Below are 6,000 nucleotides of genomic sequence, written 5' to 3' on the forward strand. Positions count from 1 at the left end.
GGGACGGGCAGGGGGAACACTCCACCGCAGGTCTGTGCCCAGTGAAAAGAAGGCCCTTGTCACCTAAGCCACCCCTGAGGGTGCACTGATACTCTACCCACTCCGCTAATAATAAATAATAATAACTGTGGTATTTGCTAAACACTGACTATGTGCCAGGCCCTGTACCAAGCTCTGGGGGGGAGACAAACTGTCCCATGTGGGGCTCACAGTTTGAATCCCCATTTTACAGATGAGGAAACTGAGGCCCGGAGAGGGAAGCTACCTGCCCCAAGTCACACAGCCGACATGTGGTGGAGCTGGGATTAGACCCGGGTCATTCTGACTCCCAGGTCCGTGCTCTATCCACTAGGCTATGTCGGCACATAGTGAGCGCTTAACAAATACCATCGTTATTATGACTGTGAGTAGGGAGATGGAGCTGAGCCTCTGAGCCCACCTCGGGTCCCTCTTTGGCCCCATCCCCCTGCTACTACTGTGCTGGCCGGGTGGATGGGGGAGAAGTGGTGGTCAGCAAAGGTGGCCGCCTGATCCCAGCTAATAATAATAATAATAATGTTGGTATCTGTTAAGCGCTTACTATGTGCAGAGCACTGTTCTAAGCGCTGGGGTAGACACGGGGAATCAGGTGGTCCCACGTGGGGCTCACGGTCTTAATCCCCATTTTACAGATGAGGTAACTGAGGCACAGAGAAGTGAAGTGACTTGCCCACAGTCACACAGCTGACAAGTGGCAGAGCTGGGGTTCAAACTCATGACCCTGACTCCAAAGCCCGTGCTCTTTTCCACTGAGCCACGCTGCTTCTCTAGCCACGCTGCTTCTCTCCCACTAGTGTGAGTGAAGGTAGACGTATTTGAGGTGGAGGCTGTGCCCGGCGTGGGTGGTGGGTGTCCACTGTCCCCAAGTCTGGGGATCTAGATCAATAGTGACCATGGGAGAAAAGCAGAGGGAGATGAGAAGAGCCAAAAGCAGGAAGACAGGAGGAGGAGAGAGAAGTAAAAGAGGAGGGGGAGGAGGAGGGAAGAGGAGGAAAAGGGAAAGGAAAAAGAGGAGGAGGAAGAAGAGGATAAGGAGGACAAGGAAAAGGAAGCAAAGGAGTAGAAAGAGAGGAAGGAGGTGGAAGAGGGGAAGGAGGAAGTGGATCAGGAGGAGGAGGAGAAAGAGGAGAGGGAAGAGAAAGAGGAGGAGGACAAGGACAAGGAGGATGAGGAAGAAAAGGAGTTGAGGAAGAAATAAGGGGAAGTGAAGGAGTAGAAAGAGAGGAAGGAGAAGGAGGAGGGGAAGGAGGAAGTGGATCAGAAGAAGTTGGAAGAAGAGAAGGAGGCAGCCCAGGTGTTGGGATTGTACCACAGCCGCAGAAAAGCCGAGGTCTAACTGTGGTCTTTACACACCTACCTGACTCCTGTCACCTACCGGAGACAGGAGTTTCCCTGTCTCCAAAAACACTCCAGGGCGGGGCCCTGGGACCTGCTGAAAAACAAGGGTGGAGGTTCCACGCAGGAGAGCCGACACCCAGGCAGAGAAGGGACAGAGGGAGGGAGGAGATTCTCAAAGAGCTGCCATCCATACCACCCACTGCCACCCCCACCCAGCTGTTTGGAGTCCTCAAGCTCCAGAACCTGGTTGCCTATAGAATGAGGAATCCTCCCCTGGCCTCCCTCGCTCCATCTCACCACCAAGTTCAGGCTCGCAGATCGACAGGTCTTTTTTGGTAGGAAAAAACCCCTGAGGCCTAATCTTTCCTCCACGGATGCTGTTAGCCCACGTTTGAAGCCATGAAAGAAGATGCCGAGTAAAAGCAAAACTCTTTTCCCCAATAAGGCAGCTTTGCTCAAGTGAAAGCCAAGGACTTTTTCAGTTTTCTGCATTTTCCTGGGCCATCGCAACAATGGAGAAGTTAAGAGTGGCTCTTTCGGCCCATTTCAGCCAAGCGCATACAATTTTCCCGAAACTCTGTGATACCATTCCCGCTCTGATGCTGCTCTGCCCTCTTCTGCTCTGGTAGGAAGCTGTCAGGGCAGGAGTATTCAATTTCGAAAAAACATATATACCGAGGGTACTCTAGTTGGGATTTCAATCCCTAAGCGTAGCAACCGTAGCTGAGCTAGTAATGATTACTTCTGGGCCGGGAGCAAAGAATGATGATTTAATTCATTTTATTATTTTCATTTTATTTTATTATAGTATTTACTAAGCCCTTCCTGCATAGTAAGTGTTGTACCAAGCGCTGGGAGAGAATGTCCAGGTGGAAAATGAGACCTGAACTCTGTCCCTCCAGAGGCACACAGTCTTGGGATATAAATGGGGGAGGAGAAATTGGAGGCAGACACATCGTGATGAAACGATAACGCTGAAACAACATAAAAAACAGAGACATACACAGAGTGTATGCGAAATGAAAACAAAAGCCAGTGGGGTGCTGTGGCTAGAGGAGCAGAATTTCAGCTCCTCTATTCGATTCAGCAGAACTGAAGTAGCACGGCCTCAGAGAAAGAGCACAGGCCCGGGAGTCAGAGGACCTGGATTCTAATCCCAGCTCTGCCACTTAGCTGCTGTGTGACTTTGGGCAAGTCCCTTAACTTTTCTGTGTCTGAGTTTCCTCGTCAGCGAAATGGGGAATGCAAAACCTTTCCACCTCCCTGCTTAGACTGTGAGTCCCACATGGGACAAGGACTGTGTCCGATCTTGATTCTACCTGAGAGCTCAGTACAGAGCTTTGCACACAGTAAACCCATGATAAATATCATTTTTATTATTATTTTCTTAATTTCAGGATGCTTGTGGTTCAAAATCCAAGTTACAGCCATAGCTACAGCCGCAGTTACTGCAGCCACTAGCCTCCCCAAGGGTTTATGGAGGCCACATGGTGGAGGTGCCTGGAAGTGGTGAAGGCTGCTCAAAGAATAAATAAAGGAGTTGAGGAGGCTGGTAAATTTCTGTAGTTATCTGCAAAGGTAAAGGAGAAGTAACCTCACTCAGGGCTTCTGTTCCAAAGCTGTTGACCCTTCCCCACAGAGGACCTTACGTAAGGCAGATAATGATAATAATAATTACGGTATTTGTTAAGCACTTACTTCGTGCCAGGCATCAATCTGAACCTTTCTATACTGGATTACGTAGAGCTATGGTTCGTCTGTTTCTTGTCATCAGAGACGACAGGGTTAGTTTGAATTAACCCAAATCTTATTTTAACTGCCAATCGATAAATTAATCGATGTTATTTATTAAGCACATATTGAGCACAATAGGGTCTCTGATCTGGTCAATCAGTGGTATTTATTGAGTGCTTACTGTGTGCAGAGCACTGTATTAAGCCCTTGGGAGAGTACAATACAACAGTGTTGGCAGACTCATTCCCTGCCCATAGCAGTTTTTAGGAAGAGACAGACATTAATGTAAATAAATAAATTATGGATATGTACAGAAGTGCTGTGGGGCTGAGGGTGGGGTGAATACCAAGTACCCAAAGGGAACAGATCCAGACACAGAAGGGAGAGGGAGTCGGGGAACAGAAGGCTCAGTGGGGGAAGACTTCTTGGAGGATATGTGACTGTAATAAGACTTTGAAGGTGGGGAGAGTGGTGGTCTGGCATATAATTTGGTGTATAAACACTTCACTCTGATCTAGTAAGGTGTTCCCTTTCTTAGACCGAGGGAAGAGAAACTGAGCTCTCCTCTCTGCAATTCTGCCAGTTCTGCTCCTATGGAACGATATTGGCCAATTGGAGTTTCCCCACCTCTTCCGTTCCACTCTGTCGGCAGAGGACAGATAGACCTGGGAATGGATAAGAGGTGGGCAGTGGGGGCCCGGACCACCCCAAAATGGGCAGATCTGTCCCTAAAGAGGCCAAGGCTCACGGGTATTGAAAGTGCCAGGTCCGTAGAGTTAGTAAATTGTCTTTAAACCAGATCTAGTTTCAAAAGAATCAGTGATTGGAGGAGAATTCTGCTGTTGTCATATTGTCCTTTATCCATTCTGAGATCTTCAGATTCTAGTTTGGGCCCTGTCTTTTCCACCCTGCAAAAAGCCAAAAGCTTTTCACTGGTTACAAATGCCAGTTAAATGTGACGTGAAACGCCTCAGTCCCTGCCCAGAGTCTCTCTCTCTGCCCACTTGATCGACTTCTGCCCTCAATTTCATACACTACTCTCATTCATCAGGAACGCAAACCAGTGCAAAGAGCCGGGAAAACTAGCCACATAGTCAAAATCCATCTGGCTGGATTGTTCTTTGGAAACAAATTCTCCCTAAAAAGGACTGCAGGAATGTGATGTTGGTAGACGTATTTAATTACTTTACTGACAACCATTAAGCATTAAATCACCTCTGTGACCATTCCCTAAAGCTGTATTTTCAGTCTGTGAAAGGAGGAACAGAAAAGATGAGCTTTAGTCAAAGAACACACAGAGGGCAGCTTTGGAAGAACAAGGATCATTAGATTGTAAACACTTCCAGTAGAATGTAAACTCCTTGAGGTCAGGGAAAATATTGTCCTTCTGCGTGATACTGGGCAAGTCATTTAACTCTCTGTCGTGCCATTTCCTCATCCATAAAATGGGTATTAAATATCTATTCTCCCTTCCCCTTACGCCCTTAGCACCGGGCGAGACAGAGACCGTATCTGATCCGACTGCATTGTATTTACCCTAGCACATAGCACAGTGCTTGCCACATAGTCAGCACTAAACAAATACCACAGTTATTAGGGGAATGGAAGGAACTCTACTCGCAAGTGGGTCTTGCTGAGCTGCATAGTCGGGTCCAGTACGAGCAGGGCTTGGATCACAGTTTCCATCGGACCTACCCTCGATCTCATCTATCTCACCACTGACCCCTCACCACGTCCCGCTTCTGTCCTGGAACGCCCTTCCTCCTCATAGCTGACAGACAATTATTCTCTCCCACTTCAAAGCCTTATTGAAGGCCCATCTCCTCCAAGAGGCCTTCCCTGACTAAACCCTCTTTTCCTCTTCTCCCACTCCCTTCTGCATCGCCCCGACTTGCTCCCTTGATTCATCCTCCCTCCCAGCCCCCAGCACTTACGTATTCATTCGATCGTATTTTTTGAGTGCTTACTGTGTGCAGAACATTATAGGAAGTGCTTGGAACGTACAATTCAGCAACAGAGACAGTCCCTACCCAACAAAGGAGTCACAGTCTAGAAATGTACACATTTATTATTTATTTATATTAAGGTCTGTCTCCCCCTCTAGGCTGTGAGCTCATTGTGGACTGGGAATGTTGTCTATTTATTGTTATATTGTACTCACTGAGTTCAGTGCTCTGCACACAGAAGCGCTCAATGAATACGACTGACTGATTGACTGACCTAAATCTTCAGTCAGGTTGATCCGGCTCCGAGCCAATCCCCGGTAGGTTGGACTGGGTTGGGGATAATAATAACGATGGTATTTGTTAAGCTCTTACTATGTGCCAAGCACTGTTCTAAGCGCTGGATCCTTTCCCGTTGGAGAGGCGTCCCCGAGACCCTTGAGGACTACAAACCCCAGTGTGGCCTAGTGGATGAAGCATGGGCCTGGGAGTCAAAGGACCTGTGTTCTAATCTCAACTTTGTCAATTGTCTGCTGTGTGACCTTGGACAAGTCACTTTAATTCTCGGTGCCTCGGTTACCTCATCTACAAAATTAAGACTGAGATCCATGGGGGCCAGAGACTGTGTTCAACCTGATTTTCTTGTATCTATCCCAGCATTTAGTACATTGCCTGGCACATAGTAAGCACTTAAGAAACACCATAATTATCATTATCACTATTATTTTTCTGGAGGACCTCAGCCTGCCCAGGTCAGTGTAAAGTCTGGCAACACTTCAGATCCTAGGGTATCGGCAACAGGTGCCATGGTAGGGGAGGCTCGGTGCCCAAATTGTTATTAATAATAATAGTGCTATTTGTGAAGTGCTTACTAGTGCCAAGCACTGTTTTAAGCACTAGGGTAGATACAAGGTAATCAAGTTGGGCACGGTCCAAGTCCCTCATG

This window comes from Ornithorhynchus anatinus, chromosome 5, assembly GCF_004115215.2.
Source record: "Ornithorhynchus anatinus isolate Pmale09 chromosome 5, mOrnAna1.pri.v4, whole genome shotgun sequence".
Lineage (NCBI taxonomy): Eukaryota > Metazoa > Chordata > Mammalia > Monotremata > Ornithorhynchidae > Ornithorhynchus > Ornithorhynchus anatinus.